The following is an 18,476-nucleotide window of genomic DNA, read 5'->3' on the forward strand; positions in this document are numbered from 1 at the left end:
CTCAACACTAGTTGGTAGAGAGTGGGTCCTGGCAATTGTATTATTTTTAAACATTCCCTTGATGATTCTAATGTGTTTGGAGGTGTGCGCCCCAATGCCCCAGTTACATAGTAAAGGGTATCAGTATGTATTAGTTGTAAATCCCCTAGCTAGGAGAATGCTGCAGGACCAGAAAGGTTAACAATTGTTAGGGATCACTCTGGGATTTGGAGACCACCATGTCAGAGTTAGATCAAAAGACACATTCTGATTCCATAGAGCAGTGGTTCTCAAACTTGAGTGTGCATTAAAATTCCCTGGAGGGCTTGTTAAAATTGGATTGCTGAGTGCCGCCTCCACAGTTTCTGACTCAGTAGGTCTGGGGAAGGTCCTAAGAACTGACATGTCTACCAAGTTCCCAGGTGATGGTGATGCTGTGGAGTCATTGTTAAGGAAGTGGAAAGGATTCAAGTTCTGGTTTTGCAGCAGCGCATGCAATGTGGCATAGAGCAAGAAGTGGGACCTCTTTGAATGCAGTGTCTTTATAAATATTCTGAGGTAATATCAACTTCCTTCAGAGAGGAATGAGATAGTCAGTGAATAAGTTTTATGTTGTTCTTGATGCTGTTAGGTTCTGTTGAATTGGTTCCAACTCATAGCAACCCTGTGAAGAGAATGAAAAACTGCCCGGTTCTGTACCAGCCTCACAATTTTTGTTATGTTTGAGCCCATTGCTGTTACCACAGTGTCAATCCCTCTCATAGAGGGTCTTCCTCTTTTTTGCTAACCCCCTATTTTACCAAACATGATAATCTTCTCCACGACTAGTTCCTCCTGATACCATGTAGAAAGTATAAGAGACAAAGTCTTGCCATCCTGGCTTCCAAGGAACATTCTGATTTCACTTCTTCCAAGACAGATTTTTTTTTTGTTTTTGCTTTTCTGGCAGTCCATGGTACTTTTAATATTCTTCTCCAATGCCATAATTCACATCATCAATTCTTCTGTAGTCTTCATTATTTGTTGTCCAACTCTCACATGCATATGAGGCAATTGAAAGTATGGCGGCTTGGGTCAGGAGCATCTTAGTCTTGTTCTTGTCAGTGGTCATCGAACTCATGGCTACCCCACGTGTGCTGAGTAGAACTGTTCCGAGGGGTTTTCAAGGTTGTGATCTTTGGAAGCAGATCACAAAGTGCGTCTTCCTAGGTGCCTCGAAGTGGGTTCAAACCACTGACCTTTCAGCTAGTCATTCATACTTAACCATTTGTGCCAGGGGCATTTACTAATCCTGGACAATTTAATTTGCATGCATTATTTCAACGAATCTTCTCAACATTTCTATGAGGTAGGCCCTATTAGGTACCTCATTTTAGGTACTCCATCAGGCACGTTTAGAAAGGTACAGTACCTTGCTAAGAACCGTGTGTTAGAAATAGTTCTGGCTAACCTCAGAGTCTAAGCTCTATCACTGCTCCAACCGTGACTCCCAGTGCAGACACCCACTGTGCCTGCAACCTGCAGCTGCTGTTTTTCTGAGGGGTGGACAGGATTTGATGTAAGGGCTATCTGGTGGGTGAATCATTATGCAACCGTGAGCAAACCCCAATTAATGCAAGGCTGGGCAGATCGGGGAAAGTTCCAGAAGAAAACACAGCAAAACATATCAATCACTCAGTCATTCTGCTTGAGAATGGGCCACTCTGATAAGAGGTAAGCATTAATTAGGAGGAAAACAGAGCAGAGCAAACAGCTAGCAGGAAGGCCAGAGGGCTCTGTAACAGCTTAACATAAGCTCAGGAAAGCTGCCTCCCAGAAAACCTAGCACCAACACAAACCCTGCAACGATTCTTTAGCAAAGTGAAAGAGGCCATTTTAGGAAAAAGGCAACTTTGAAAACAGAAAAGAAAATAAGGGGTAGGGTTGGGAAACTCAAGAAAAACCACCAGCTAGGACCAAGCCAAAATCCAATGCCATTGAGTCGGTTCTGATTGTAAATCTTTACAAAGGCAGGCCCCACCTTTCTCCCTTGGAGCAGCTAGTGGATTTGAACCACCAATCTTTCAGTTAACATTATAATGTCTAACCCACAGTGCTACCAGTGCGCCTTACCAGGTAGGACAAGCAAATCAGAAATAATGATGAACTCAAGAGTGATTCAGGAGAGCTGGCAGAGACATGGATCTGGCTTTGAAACACTCTGCACCTCACAGACACCAAGCTCCTCAGAAACATGTACATTTTGATCTCTGTGACCATGTTCCAAGGTGAGTAGAACAGAGGATCACTAAATTCCCTATTAGCTTTTTGGTTTCAATGATACTCTGTAAGGTGAATTCATGCTTCATAAGTCTGCCAGATTTCTCTCCAAGGATAAACAAGCATATGGAGAGAAATACAATGAATAGAGAAACAAAAATAAAGCTATCATAAAAAGTTTGGCAATATATTATGCAAAAGTTTATTAGCTTAAAAAGTTGCCACAAATTGCATTACAAAAACAGAGGATTGTTGTGAGGAATCTGATAAGGCAATGAATGTTTGAAAAGTGCTTTGAAAATTGGAATTATTAACTAGGATAAAGACAAGCATGACATTTGGGATAATTTTCTGGATGAAGTGATGTGAAAAATGACTTAACAATTGTGGTAAGTACCTCCTCAGGGTTTTATATGATGTGGAGAGAGGAGAAAGAGTCTGTAGGCATTCCTAGAGGTAAGCTGCTCTGCTGTCGGCCATGGTGAAGAGCTCACGAGGTCATGTGAATGGGCAGAAAACTAAGAGATGACCTTCAACTCGGACAAGATAATGCTATGCTTAGGGAAAAATAATCCAAACTACATTTCAAGTGTTTTCAGCTCTGAAGATCTAATGAGTATAAACTAGGGAAAAATTTCGAAGTCCGTACAGCCTGTTTCTCTCCTTAATTTCACCAAGAACGCCAACAAAATGTTTAAAATAACTAGATTCATAAATTCTTCAAACTGAAAGGAGCCATAAGGATGATGTGGTCCATCAATCACTTTTGTAAGTGAGAAAACTGAAGCCCAGAGTCTAGTAGATTATCCTGTAGCTATTTAGAGTATAAAAGATAGAAAGCATTAATCTACCTCTCATGAAACTAAGGTGTACCTGGTTAAAAAAAACACCTTCAAGGGTGTGAGGGAATTTCCAGGACCTTTTCAGGTTGGTGAGGTGAAAAGTTGGTCAAATGCTTCATCCTCAAAATGCCCCATTGCATTGCTGTGAAGGACAAATCATTGATAGATAGATACCTCATAACTGGTAAGAGTTTTGTAAATAATCTTATATAATGATTCCTAATTAATCACACTGACAGGTCTTCACAGTGAAATCACCAATGAGTTTAGTACATGCATAATGATGATAGCCCAAACATCTGTTGGTTTTGGGAATAAATGTTCCTATTTTAGAGCTGCCATTGAATCATCAGAAGACGGTGCTCTGTAGAACTTCTGTTTGTAAATATCCATGTCTGGATCATAAAAATGAGGACCCAGAAGATCTAACTCCTTTGCCCCTGTGTTAATTAGAAGCTACAGACATCTGGGGTTCTGATTCTCTAGGGACTTATACCTAGTTAGATGGCACACTATAGAGTTGAAAATAGGCAGAACGCAGAGAACTTTGGCGCTAGGGTCAGTATGCATTGTGGTTTGTGTTATTGGTGATGTTTTTTCTCTCTGGCAATGTCTTTTTAGTCCTTGGACTCCTGAGGAAGGACTTGCCTGAGATTTCTGCCTTAGCTGACTTCTCAGGGCCATGAATGCTGACCAACGCCTTCACCTGCTCTAACATACTATGTTATTGTGAGCTGCCATTGAGTTGATTCCAACTTATAGCAACTTCGTGTGCTCATAGTAGACCTGCTCCGCAGAGCTTTTGAGGCTGTGACTTTACAGAAACAGAAATCCAGACCTATCCTTTTTTTTCTCTTTTCCCACAACTTTTTATTGTGAATTGAAAGAAGGTTTATAGACCAGATCATCAGTTTTACATTCAACAAATCATATACTTTTGCTTCATTACATGGTTGCAATCCCCTCCATGTACCAATGGTTAATAGTATTTGCCTGCATTTTCTTTGTCTATTGCATTCTTCCCAGCGTCTCCTGCTGCCTTCAGCTTTTCTCTGCTAACCTCCTTCTTGTTGTATATTGCCTGCCCTGTCACCCATGTTAACATGTGTTTACCATCTAGCTAGTGAATAATTCTCCACCCTGACCCCTGCCCTGTAACTATCACAGATTGTTTGTTTGATCAAGAAAACCTTGTTGTTTAACTTTTTGTAGCATTGCAGACCTGTCTTTTGAGGCACCTTTGGGCCAGTTTGAACCATCAACTTTTCAGTGAACACCCAGTTTGCATCACCCAGGGACTCCTAGCACTCTGTATCTTCTTTGTAGTCGATTTACTAAGGGCCTGATCTGGGCTGGACTCACTCCCACTCTGCCCTTATTGGAATGTTTGGTCTTTGTCTCTTCTGTTTAGCTAAGCCTTGCAGGGTAGTCATTTCCTATCAGCTTTATTTAACCAATCATGTTAATCTCTTGTCTAATACACTTTCCACTGTTCATGTGCAATTTTAAGGAATTCTCTCTAAATGTGATTTTTAAAATCTAAACTCTTGATTAAGGTTAGAAGGAGCTCTGGTAGCATTGTGGTTATGAATCAGGTTGCGAACCTCAAGGTCAGCAGTTCGAAACTACCAGTTGTTCCGCAGGAGAAAGAAGAGTCGTTCTGCTCCTGTAAAGATTTACAGCCTCAGAAACCCTGTAAAGGGTCCCTATGAGTCAGAACTGACTCCACGGCATGCAGCCACAAGAGCAAAGACTGTGTCAGAAGTCAGGCATAAAGACTGTTGGCATAAATTTATTGTTGTTAAGTGCCATCGAGTCAATTCTGATTCATAGCAACCCTGTATAGGGTTTCCAAGGAGAAGCTGGTGAGCTCGAACCACGACCTTGCAGTTCAAATGACTTCACAGTTTGATGCATTAGCCCACAGCCCCACACCAGGGTTCATAAGGGATACTAACTGGAAGTAGTAGCAATTGGTAAACAGATCCTGCTCAAAGGGCAAAAAGCTGAGGTTGGGGAGGCAGTAAGATGGGATAAACGATCCCATCTGCCCGGAAGGATTGGAGTAACACAGGCAAATGTAGGGCACGTATGACAGAAAGGCTTCATCTTCCTCTGGTAGCTGATGGCATAAGATAGAGAAACTCCAAATACCCGGAGAAGTTGTTAGGGCTGCAGGGAAGGCTCTCCAAGGCTTTTTAAAAAAAACCTCTTTTCCATATCTATAAGAGAAATATTCTTTTTTATATTTTTAAATTTGGGACAACATGACTCCATATGGTCTTTGAAGTAGAAATAAGGCTCCACATGTTTGATGCCTGGTAAAGCCACGGAAAGTTCTAGAAGAACAAGAAACTTGGCAGGGACGGTCCCAAGAAAGTTGAAGGTAAGGTAGAAAATTGCTTTCTACACAAGTCTGAAAGAAACCAAGGACTGCCTTAGACTGTGACAAAGTTCAGGTGCTTACTGTTGATATGTCTTTAAATCCTGTGCTAAGCCATATATGCTTATTTGCACTAGTTAAGTATGTATTGCTTGTTTTAATAATAAGTTCTATTGAGCTCTAGTTATGTGGAAAAGCAGGCTGACATTTGACTCAGTTAACCATGTGGATGGGGTGTTAGGCTTGTTTAAGACTAGTTCAGCCTCTCAGTAACATCTCCTCAGATGTTCAACCCCAGTTACTGTTGAGTTGACACTGTGTTCCATGAGATTTTTAATGGCTGATTTTCAGCAGTTGATTGCTAGGTTTTGGTGGTGGGACTTGAAACTCCCACCCTCCAGGTAGCAGCTGAGTATGTTAGCTATTTGCTCTCAGTGTTCACAGCTCCTGGTATAGGCCAAAGAAGACACAAACCAAGTTCCTGAAGCACTAGCCCTGGAAACTCAAGTCAGTAACGTCATAACAAATGTCATAGTGCTTAAAGACAGAAAGGGACTGTAAATAGGGGACGGGAATTCAAGTAGGTGGCAAGTGCATGGTCCTTTGATCATGATATCTTTTAACACAGAATAGTGCTTTGGGCACTCCCCTCACCCACCCACCCACCCGCAAAAGAGAGAGAGAGCGCGCTTTTGGATTTTCAAATGGCTTATATGCCTTTCATCTGTGTTTTCGCCACTGTTCTATTTTCTGATCCATTACTTTTATCTTTGAAAGCTGTCATTGTGACTCTTGTGACAATGCAACCATCTCTCAAAAGCTTTTTATTTTTTGGGTCAGCAAATGTTTAATATCTGTCAATTTAAATGATTTTATTTGTATTGATCTAATATCTGAATGTTGTACAAGCTGTACTGTGAGATCAGATGGTCAAAGAGAATGTGTACTTTTACTTGAGTTTTTTCCTGCTCAGATGAGAAATATAGCGGAGGGGCCTTTGGGGAGTGATAAAACATTGGAACAGTTGTTAAGTATCCATTGCTTGGGTCCCTCATGGAGAGAGCAGGATATGGGGGCAGGTGATGGGACAAGAGAAGAAGGTGACTATGAGGTCAATTTTTGGTCCTTCTCTCTCTCTTACCCTGGAAGATGAAGAGCAGGGCTGACCCAGGAGTCCAGGTGGGAGAGAAACCAGGGACAAGGGGTAGGTGTTGTAGCTGTGGGCAGTGGGCAGGAATGGATCAGAATTAGAATATACTTTTCATGCCAGTCTGGGCTGACATGGGATGGCTTCATCATAGCAGGAGAGGGCTGGAAAGGAGTTGGAGAGGAAAACATGGGGAGAGTGAAGGAGATTCAGAAAGCTTGATTTGGTCAGGGTGCCTCTGGATGGACGTGAACCATCAACCTTTTGGTTAGAACATGTTACTAGTTTGAATCACCTAGGGACTTTGTTTTTGGTAAATCTTTGTTTTAAAAACTTCAATCCACCAATTCAAGTATTTACGGAACTTCTTATGTAGGCTGCTATCCCTATTGTAAGGAGCTCTGGTAGCATAATTACGAATCGGGCTGCTAACCTCAGGATCAGCAGTTCAAAACAACCAGTTGTTCCGCGGGAGAAAGATGAGGCTTTCTGCTCCCATAAAGGTTTACAGCCTTGGAAACTCTGTGCAGGGTCGCTATGAGTCAGAACCGACTCCACAGCACATAACAACAACAATCCCTATTGTGGGAACTGGGAGGAACCTAAGTTTTGGTCTTTCTGTCAAGGTACTGTTCATCAAGATAATTGTCAGTGAAAGAGTAGACAGCAGTCAAATGGGGGTGAAAATCCCATGGGACAGACAAGGAAAGGGGAATGCCCTTTACTTCAACATCTCCTTAGATCCTAACCACAAGCTGGTGTGGTTAGGTGAAGAGTTGAAAGCGCAGAATGTTAGAACTTCCCTAGAGTTGGGGTTGCTATTCATACTCAAGGTCTGTGAACTTGCACACCATACTCCAGGCATATCACATTCAGTCAGAAAACTTGAGTGTGAATCTCAGCTCTTATGATCTGAGCAAGTTAGGTAACTGCTTTGAGACTTAGTTTCCTCATCTGATGACTGAGGATCATGGGATTACTGGTAAAATGAAAGAAAATGGTTTCTTTTTCTTTAGTTTAACACAATGCCTGGTGCAGTAAACACTCAATACAAGTTAGTTGCTAGTGTCTTACTGTTCAAAGAGGGAGAATTGGCAGGCTTCATGGGGGTGGTGGGGAGCTGGGGCTAGACCTTTATGAGATCTTAGACAATGGATGAATCCTGAGAGAAATAAAGCCAGAGTTGGGTGAGTCTGCCATTTGAAGTAAGTGGAGAGGAGAGGTGGAAAGATGAAATGAAAGGGTTTGTTTTTGTTTGTTGGACTCATCCATGGGTCAACTAGTGGCGTGAGAGCTGTGGGGCCGCGGGGAGTCTGTCTACCCACGTGGGGAAATGTGGCAGTCCGTTGTACACCTGTAGCACCCTGGGAGAAGTGGTAAGGAACCTGAGGTCAGGTCCCTGGAAATTGGAGCATAAACCCATTGCTGTTGAGTTGATTCTAATGCACAGTGACTGGACAGGACAGAGGAAGACTGCCCCATAGTGTTTCCAAGGCAGTGATCTTTAGAGAAGCAGACTGCCACATCTTGTTTGTGAAGAAAGTGGGGTCCAACTGTCAACTTTTTGGTTAACAGCTGAGTGTTTAACCATCAGGGCTCCTTGGGAATTGGGAACGGGGTTAGACTTTTAATAACGAAAGAAGTAAAAGTGTGTGTTGTGGGGTGGGAGTGGAAGAGGAGGGTGGTTCTGGGCCAGTCCCTACCACGCTTTCACTGGATTAAAACCTGCAATTACCAATTTCCCTCACTGCTCTTTCACACAGAACGACTGGCACAGGGCCTGAAAGGCATATTATAAAAACAGGGCCCTGCTGGTTGCTGGCCTGCAGTAGCTTCTAAAACGTCAGACCCAACCTTTTGTTTGTTTGTTTGGTCACTTGGCATTTCCTTTCTCTTCTTCTCTTGTTTAGTACCCTTAACCGGAGCCCATGTTTGAGATGACCTAGTTAGCGGGTGCCACCAAAGACCCGCAGGCTGAGAGTCTGGGCGTTGCTCTCTGTCTTCCATGGCAAAAGTACCCGCAGGCAGCAGGGAGACTTCAGCTCCTTGGAAAATCAGCAGTGGAGAGTAAGCTCACGTCCCTCTTTCCAAAGTGTCTGCTGAAGTCCCAGGGAGACGCGATCAATACAATTCTTTATACTTCAGAGTCCACTCACATAGGTATTCACAGTTCTCTCCTTTTGGAGAGGGGAGCAGGGCAGAGACAGAGATGATCAGAGAGACTGAGAGTATTTCTCAAGATCACAGAGCTTGTTGGAAATGAACCCCTGACCACAGGACCCACTAGTGTTGTGCTCTGAACAAGTAACCACCAGGTCCCTGGAGTTAATGATAAACATGTCCTTCTACTCTGGTCCACAGAGGACAGGAATCAAATGCCAGGGCGGGGAGGCGCTTTGCCTCAATGCATGATGGAACCACAGTCTCATCTGTTACCAGGGAATTGGCCTCTGGCTACCACTCTCTCTCTCTGTCTCTAACTGCCAACTACCCTAGTGCTACTCCTCTGGGAACCCCTTTCTGGGAGGCAAAAGTAGGGAATCCAGTCCTTGGATTCTCCTATAATGATTTCAAAAGCAGGGTTGAATCTGTAGTGTTCTGGGGTCACTTAGCAATATAGGAATGATTCAACAACTTGTGCAAGTGCTAATGAGCACCAAGAATAACTCCACCGACCTGTCTCAGCAAGCAGGGTCCAGAGCAGGAGCTGCACTCAGCCTCGTCTTGAGGGGGTCTGCAGACCTGCTCCCTCTTGCAGAGGCTGGAAATCTGCCAGTAAGCTCCTCTGAGGATGGACAGAGAGAAGAGGGTGAGGGAAGTAACCTGGTGGGCCTCTGAGCTGTGCTCTGCTCCCAACCTAAGGGGAGGATGTCAAAAGCTGCAGTGCAGGAAAAGGCACCTTTTCGGGTGAGAAAACCAAATTGGCAATTACCCTTCTTCACGGAGCTTTACTTCTGAGGGGCTGGCTTTGATTCAGTTCGCCCTGCTGGCGTGCAGTCCTCTCCTGCTTAGGATTAATTTGTTTAAGTGGGAACATAGCAGGGGAAGGGACGTTTCTTTCTTTGGTCTTGGTCTGGGGACCAGCCAGGAACAAAGTGTATATGTGTGTGTTGAAACCAATGTAATAGATTCTGGGCAAGGCAGACAAATGGACTGATAGCACTGACTCTTCAAGAAAGGCACTGTAAACCTTTAGGATAAACAATAAACGTGCTCTTGGTAGGTGGTTAGGAAGGCATTGGAGCCAGGAGGAACCCCTCTCCTGGATCTAGATATTTGTTTATGCATTCACTCTATCCTGTGAATTCACTGGTTAACATTTACCTAGTACCTACCATCTACCTGGGAGCATGGTGGATAAGCACTGGACTGTGAACCACAGGTTGGTTGTTTGAGCCCATCCGCCGCTCTGCAGGAGAAAGTTGAGGTTTTCAGCTCCTGCAAATATTTAAAAGGCCTCGGAAACCCTATGCAGAGTCAATCTGAGTGGGAAATGACTCAGCAGTTTTTAATAACATCTCCACCATATGCCATATACTGTGCACAAATTGAACTAAGGCCCAGTTCCTTTTTATTCTTTTAATGTTTTCTTCTGAATTATGTGATAGTTTACATGGGAAAACATTAGCCTTACATTCATCCTATTGTATATCGTTTCATTGTCATGGTTACAATCCCCTCCATGTATCATCAACCAATCTGCCTCCTGGTCGTCAGCACACAGCCCCTCTCCCTCTCTGAGACTAAAGTCCCCAGCCTCTCCATCTCTCCACATCATCGTCTCTGCTTTCATCTGTGGCATCACCGTTTCTCTGGGTAGGGTCCCACTCTCTACTCTTCTCCCTTGATGGTCCCATGGACCACTGCTCCTGGACCGCAAAGTCAATCACTCCCCTCCTTTTGCTACAAAACGTCTACCTTTACATTTCCAACCCTTGCATTCAGTCCTGATAACAATTATTCACCATTGTACCACAAGGGACCTATCCCTATCTGCTTTCATCAGCCCATCCAGACAGAATGGATACTATTTAGTGGAGATTCTACCTTCCTCCACACCCTCGGGATCTAGGCTCCCTCTTGAAAACTTGTAAGCCAGTCACTTATTGCCTTTGAAGACCCCCCATTTTGGGTCAAGTTCATCAAATTGTATCAGATTACTCCTTTTTCCTCTTCTTTCTTCTTCTTGTTGAGCTCTGATTATCCAGTCATTGAAGCCAGGTCAAGTGGGTATTATCTGCAAGTGTGGGTCTCCCCTGTCTTCTTATCAGCTAGACACTTCACTCTTTACTCTAGTCCTCTGTGGCTATGTCACTGACTCTGGGCCCAAGAGTCCCCAGGTCTTGCCACACTGCTGGCCAACCAGGTCTCCACCAGGGTTCACAGGAGTCTATTGAACATTGTAGGGCTTAGCTCGCAGCTTCATTGCTGTTTTTCCCTCACTTCCTCTTATGGGTGATGAATATGGTCACCAATTCAGTCTCTTTTTGATCTTCAAAATGTTTGTATTCTTATAGAGAAGATGACAGACAGACAAAAATAAATAAGCACAGTGTGAAACATGCTAGAAATAGATGATAGAATCAAAGAGGAGGTGGGCCTACTTCTGAGGGGCAGGGAGGAGAAAACCTTTGCATTTAGCTTGGGTGACTGCTGGGTGGGCAGGAGAAAGGCCAAGTGAGCCTAGCAGGGGCAGTCCTGGACCATGGGGAATGGTGGGAGGTAGTGGATGGGTGGGCAGAGCGGGTCATGACAGTGCTAAGGAGTAGTGGACTTTAAAGGGAATTTGGAGGACAGTGAGAAGGGACACCCCAAGAAGAAGACCAGTGTGGTTAAATGCAGATGCCCGAATAACCAGGGAGGGTAAAAGGCTGGTGGATGAGGAGCTGGGTGGCTGAATGAGGTCTTAGCAAATTGATGAAGCCTGATAGAATTAAGGTGAGGGGAGGGCAGAATTGCATGGAAATTAAAAACACAGGCTCTGCTGTCTGCTAACTCTGTGATCTGACCTCTCTAAGCTTTAGTCTCCTCATTTGTACAATGAAGGTGACAGTGAAAATTATCACAGAACAGGCCCGGGGGAGGCTGGTGTGGTGACTGAGGCAGCTGAGCACTTTATGGGATAAACGGCATCACCCTCTGTAAAATGTCAGCTTTTGTTATTGTTATGAGCTCAGCTAACTTCTAAATGCAGTTGAAACATTTCTTATGTCTTGTTTGGACCTCTCTCTTCTAGCAGTGACTGATTCTCTGCTCAAAAGTCTTGATTGCTTTCTGTTTCAGAGAAGTAACCGTCGGGTCCATTGTCTCCTAACATGAGAAAACTGAGGGCCAAAGATGCTAAATGACTAGACTAGTCTCCAAAGAAGTTTGGTACTGGATTCTACTAGGTTTTCTCCCAGTAGAATCAGCTTCTCTGTTATTCTCCAGTTCCAGAACTCCAAACCCTCCTTGGGAGACACCGTAGCAGGGTAGGAGGTAGACATGCATGAACTATGCACTTTGCCATTCTGAGCTTGCAGCAGCCCAGCCTAGCTCCTTTCTAACTGACGTTGAGCAAGCCACATAAATGTCCTGAGTGCCAGTCATTGAGAAAGGATACTATGACAAACGTTCACTTGCATGGAGGTGGTGAGGAACTGATGGAGATTGTAAATGAGGAGCTAGGTAGAGGGGCTGGCACATATTAGTGGGCTCTGAAATTCTGAACTTCGTTTTTCTCCTGTGGGTGAGTCTTCTCCTGCCCTCAAAGTGCACATATTTGTTTGCACATCTGCTGTTGGAACTTCCCTTCCTTTCCTGTCCCCTCCCTTATATCCACAATCCAAGTCATCCTGAAAGCTCAGCCCAGGCCCTTCCCCGTCCCTCCTCCATGAGCTATTCATTAACTCCAGAATTCCCCAAGTCTCTCAAACCTCATTGCTTCATGTATGGAGCTAGGACTCCAGGAAAAAGCCAACAGAGGTTTCCAAAATATGCTTTAACTCCTTAAAGAGAGAAGCCAGGTTGTCAGTGGGTCAGGGCTCTGACAAGATGGATAGAGTAAGCTTGAGTGGAGTGCGTTAGGAGATTGGAAGAGTTTAGTCCTGGTGTGATGCTATGGGATAAAGAAAGCACTGGACCTCAAGGTTGGTTTGAACCACAACGTTGGTGGTTCAAACTCACCAACCACTCTTTGAAAACTCTATCTATACAGGGTTGCTATGAGTTGGAACTGACTCGACAGCACTTAGCAACAAGAGGTGTCACCAGGTGGCTTTGGAGACAAATAGGCTGAGACCCAAACAGGCTTGCATGGGAGTTCTCGGGAGGAGACTGGTGAATTGCTCTCTCTTTGGAGAAAGGGGAGGCCAGTTCTTGTCAGGTATGAAGCAGCTGTATGCACCATCTGGCTATTATTCTAATCTCAGAGAAGCCATGTGTCTGGCCCAGCTCAGATCTCTTGTGGCCTTGTTCAGGCCACCCAGGGCCTGTGTGCCAAGGAGGAAGCCCCGTAGTTTGCACAGGGGTTGTGAGGCTGGAAGATAACTGGGTCCCTTCCCAAAGGGTAAATAGAGCTGGAATCTAGAGTTCTAGTTTCGGTGTTCTTGGGAAGGGAGTGTGGATTATCTCGTTCCTTCCTGTGACAGCTATGGGGCAGATAGAACACGGGGCAGAAAGCACAGGACTGGCTTGTGACTTCAGTATGGACCCAGCTCTGTTTGGGGAAACATGCATCTGTGTCCTCAGAAATGTAAAAACCTATTTATGTGACTTGAGAGAGCACTGAACACCTGTCTGCTAGTGGACTCTCATCTGGTTTGTTTTTTCTGTTTTCAGGAGGGGGTGGGTCTTCCCCCAGAAATGACTGCTTTCCTGGAAACCTGGGCCAAGCCTATGACTCGTATTTGTGTATTTTTAGCTTTTGTTTGATTTATGTATTTGTTTCTTTTAACTCTTCAAAAGGGACCCAAAAGGAAAAAAATGGAGCCAATTCCTCTAAACCTTTGAAAAACATGTTCCATGCAAATTCAGCAAAGTGTAAAATTCAACTTCATCAATGAATATTTGTCCCCTCACTAAGCACTACCTAAAGCAGAGCCTCTAAGAATTCTCTCTCTGGATCATTTCTCGCCTGGTGGGAAAGGTCAAATATCCAGCTGCAGGATAAGCACTGGACTGCTAACTGCAAAGTCAACAGTTCAAAACCACCAGCTGTTCTCAGAAACCCTATGCAGGGTCGCTGGGAGTTGGAACTGACACCCAGCAATAACAACACAACAGGTTTTGAACATTTTTTTATAATGGGACATTAATCACATTCACCATGTTGTACTACTACCACTATCTGCATTCAGAAGTTTTTCTTATCATTCTTAAACAGTAAGCAATAACTCCCCATTCTCTGCTCTCCCAGCCCCCTGTAACCACGGATCAACTTTTGTCTCTGTACATGTGCCTATTTGAGTAATTTCATATAAATGGGAACATGGTGTAGTGCTGTAGGATAAATACTAGGCTGTTAACCACAAGGTCGGCAGTTCAAACCCACCAGCCACTCCTTGGAAACCCTATACAGGGTTGCTATGAGTCAGAACCAACTCCACAGCACTTAACAACAACAGCAACATTCTAGTTATTTCATATAAGTGGTGTCATCATACAATATTTGTTCTTTTGTGTCATTTATTTCACTCAACATCTTTTCAAGAATTCATCCATGTCATAGCATGAATTAAAACTTAATTTCTCATTATGATTGAATAATAATGATTGAATAATATTCTGTTGTATATATATGCTATAATTGTGTATCCATTCATCTGTTGATGGATGCTTGGGTAGTTTCTGCCATTTAGCTATTGCACCTCTAGGTTTTGATAAGATTTCTCAGGGATACTCTTATACTGATGGCAAGCTAGCTTCACCTGATATCTGGTAGGCCATTGACTTTGAATGATTGAAAGGTATTTTGGTCCCAGCAGAACTAGAAAATACAGTCCTCACCTAAAAAACATCAAGTGTATCTACCCTTCTCTCCTTCCTTGAATATATTTGCCCAGAGCCAACAGGAGATTTATAGCTTTCTCAAAATTCTATGATTTATTATCTCTTTTTCTTAAATATTCATTAAAAAAATAGTAAAGCCACGGGCTTAAGGACCTCAAGGTGTTATTGATGGCAGGCTTGGGGTTGACCTAATGCACAACTTAGATCATCTCTTAAAAACCAGAAGAATGTTGGACAAGGGACTCTTTCAGAAGGTGCCAAAGCATCTTTCCCCCTTTCCACCAGATAACCAGATAATCAAGGACCAGGGAATGGTGGCACTCAATATATAATTTCTGGGGCAAAAGGGTGACCCAGATTCTGTTGAGCAGGGCTTGCAAACAGGGAGTTCTTTGTTTCTGAGCTTTGCTCAGGGGGAAAAGAATCCTAGACTGTTACTTGGCCTTGATGTAAAGCTAGTCTAAAAGCTGAAAACCCCTGAGACAGAAGGTTTAGGGCTGGGAAGAGATGGTGTCCAGCCCCATGAATGAAAGCTATTCTCTGGGAAGGTGTCATTCTAGATGTTTTGGCTTTGAGGGAAAAACCCAGGAATAAGGACAATATATCTGTTATTAAGTATAATAACAACATATGCATCAAAATAAAGAAAACTCCCAGCCTTTGTTTGTGTGGGGGACAGGGAAGGGGGAGGTGTGGTAATGTGGGTGGAGGCTCAACTATTGGTCATGTTGGCTTTACTTGGAGGAAGAACATTTTTAGACTTCAATGGTCAGTTTGTGTGACTTCATATTTAATAAACACATCCTGGATAACCCCATTCCAAATTTTATTCTTTTTCCAAGAAGCATGGCATAAAATATTTTATTCTTTTTCTAAGAAGCATGGGCACAATTTTTTCTCCAGAAGATTCCTGTCTCTATAACAATTAAAAATCAAAATGAGTGCTTTTTTTCCCTTTCTTTTTGAAAGCACGCCAATAACTAGGGCCAACAGAGAAATTTTGCATTTAATTTTTGTTGTTATCTAGCTCATAAAAATGTGTTTCTTAACCCTCTAGCTACATATGTTCCCGTATAAAAAAAACAAACCAATATATACTCTTCACTGTTGTTGTTATTAAGTGCTGTTGAGAAGGTTCCAACTCATAGTGACCCTGGGTAGGGTTTTTGAGGAGTGGCTGGTGAATTTGAACTGTAGCTCTTGTGGTTAGCAGTCCAGTGCTTATCCTACAGCGCCACACCAGGACTCTGTACTGTAGGAACTTATAATTTAAGGCTAACACCAGGGTATATGCACAGAAGATGTGCAGAAAATGCCCAAGGAGCCAGCCACAGCACCAGTGGCAGATGAAGACATGTGCTTTGGCTCAGGATGGAGAGAGAAAAGGATTGTGGAAGTCACAGAGGCAGTAAATGCTTAGGTGCAAGATGGAAATCTTCCCCTGATAGCCAGTTTGGTCAAGCATACATGGAGAAAATGACCAAACCAATGTTTCTAGTCCCTTGGATTCCCAAATGGGATTACTGGGTCAATTTGGGGAGTCGAGACAATCACCACAAGGTAGCTGACCAGAAGATGACAAGGCCTTAGTGGTAGAAAGGATTATTGAGAAGACAGCATTTGAAGGTCTCATTCAATAACTGGTAGGGGAGAAGAAGCCTGATGCACTGAGGGAGTTATTACAGGTGCAAAGAGGAAAATGAAGTATTGCACTCAAGTTACGCCCTAGAGAAGCCAAATGGCACTTAATAAGCTGAGAGCCTTGTGGGCATTTGTGCTTTCCACGGGTAACTTGAGGAATGTTACAATCTGCATGTCTCTGAAGCCCAAGGTTGCTCATCCCACAGTGCCAATTGATGAGTCCCGGGTTCATCTGGTGCTGAGAACGAAGGTCCCAGGCCCTGTCATCTCTGTGGGAGACTAGTTTCCACCTTGGGATGCCACTTGACCTCCTTAGCTTTTACTTCCTTATTAGTAAAACAAATGAGTTGAACTAGATATTCTCTAGGAACCCTTCCAATTGTCTGACCCCATGGGTCAGGTAATGTAGGCTTTAGAAATGCATAATTCTCACTGACAACACCAAATGCTGGTAAGGATACAGATTAGTAGGAGCTCTCATTCATTACTGGGGGGAATGCAAAATGGTGCAGCCACTTTGGAAGACTGACCGTTTCTTAAACAGCTAAACACAATCATACTCCAAGATATTTACCCAAATGACTTGAAAACATGTTTTTTGTTATTGTTGTGTGCCATCAGGTTGATTCCAACTCATAGCAACCTAAAATCCTATAGGACAGAGTGGAACTTGGGTTTCCAAGGCTGTACATCTTCACAGAAAGAGACAGCCACCTCTTTCTCCCATGGAGTGGCTGGTGGGAGAATTGAATTGCTGACCTGTTGTATAGCAGTGAACGCTTAGGCATTGCACCACTAAGATTTCTTCACCGATGTTTATAGCAGCCTTATTTATAATTGCCAAATATTGGAAGCAACCAAGATGACATTCAATAGGGGAATGCATAAGCAGAGTGTGGTATGTCCATACAGTGATAATAAGAAATGAAGCATTGAGCCATCTATCACTGGTTCTGGGCTGGCTCTTTACAAGCCATGGAGGAACTTTAAATACATACTGCTAAGTGAAAGATGCTACCATGAAGAAGCTGAATACTATATGGCTCCAACTAGCTGATGTTCAGGAAAAGGCAAAACTATGGAGACAACAAAACGATTCGTGGTTGTCAGGGCCTTGTGGGGACAGGAGGGAGGATCATGGGTAAGCACAGGGCTTTACTAGGCAGTGAAAGGATTTTGCATGATACTGTAATGGTGAATACATGACATTACGTATTTGTCTAGAACTCAGAGAACAGCACAACACGAAGAATGAACCCTAATGTAAACTATGGACTTCAGTAAATGGACTTCTGGTGTGGCGCTATAGGATCACCACTGGACTTTGAACTACAAGGTCAGCAGTTCGAACCCACCAGCTGCTCCTTGGAAGCCCTATACAGAGTCACTTTGATGCTGACTCGATGGCACTTAACAACAACAACAACAACAACAATAATCTACCGATATTGGTATATCAATATACCTCATGAATGCAAAGGAGCTTTAGTGATGCAGTGGGTTAAACATTGGACTGTTAATGGAAAAGTTGGTGGTTCGAACCCAACAGCTGTTCCATGGGAGAAAGATGTATCTGTCTGTTTCCATAAAGATGTGCAGCCTTGGAAATCCCACAGAGCAGTTCTAATCTGTCCTACAGTGTCACTGTGAGTCAAAATGGACTCAATGGCAGAGGACTTGGTTTTGGTTTTTACTTGGCATGAGGTGAAGAGGCAGATGGGAATTCTCTGTAAACCTAAACTCTTTCTGTAAACCTAAAGCTGCTCTAAAAAATTCAGATATTAAAAATATATATCTATATGTTGTTGTTGTGTGCCTTCAAGTCTTTATGACTCATAGAGACCCTGTATAGGGTATACAAGAGTAGCTTGTGGGTTTGAACCACCAGTGTTTTTAATTTAATTTTATTTTTTAAGGTTTTTATTGTGGATTGAGTAAAAGTTTACAGGGTGTATCATCAGTTTTACATTCAACAAATCATATACCTTGTTTCATTGCTATGATTATACTCCTCTCTATGTACCATCAGTGAACAGTATTTCTCTCTATCCACTTTAGCTTTTTAAAAAACAAACAAACAAAAAAATCCACTCAGGCATATATAATAATTTATATCTCCAAAGGGCACATTCTGCAAGTCTGCTCCTGGCCACCAGCTCTTAGTCCCTCTCTTTTTAGTCCATGAATCTAGAGTTCTCAGCAGCTCCCCCTCGCCATGCCCCCATCTCTGGCACTG

The sequence above is a fragment of the Chrysochloris asiatica genome, unplaced genomic scaffold, assembly GCF_000296735.1.
Source record: "Chrysochloris asiatica unplaced genomic scaffold, ChrAsi1.0 scaffold00004, whole genome shotgun sequence".
Lineage (NCBI taxonomy): Eukaryota > Metazoa > Chordata > Mammalia > Afrosoricida > Chrysochloridae > Chrysochloris > Chrysochloris asiatica.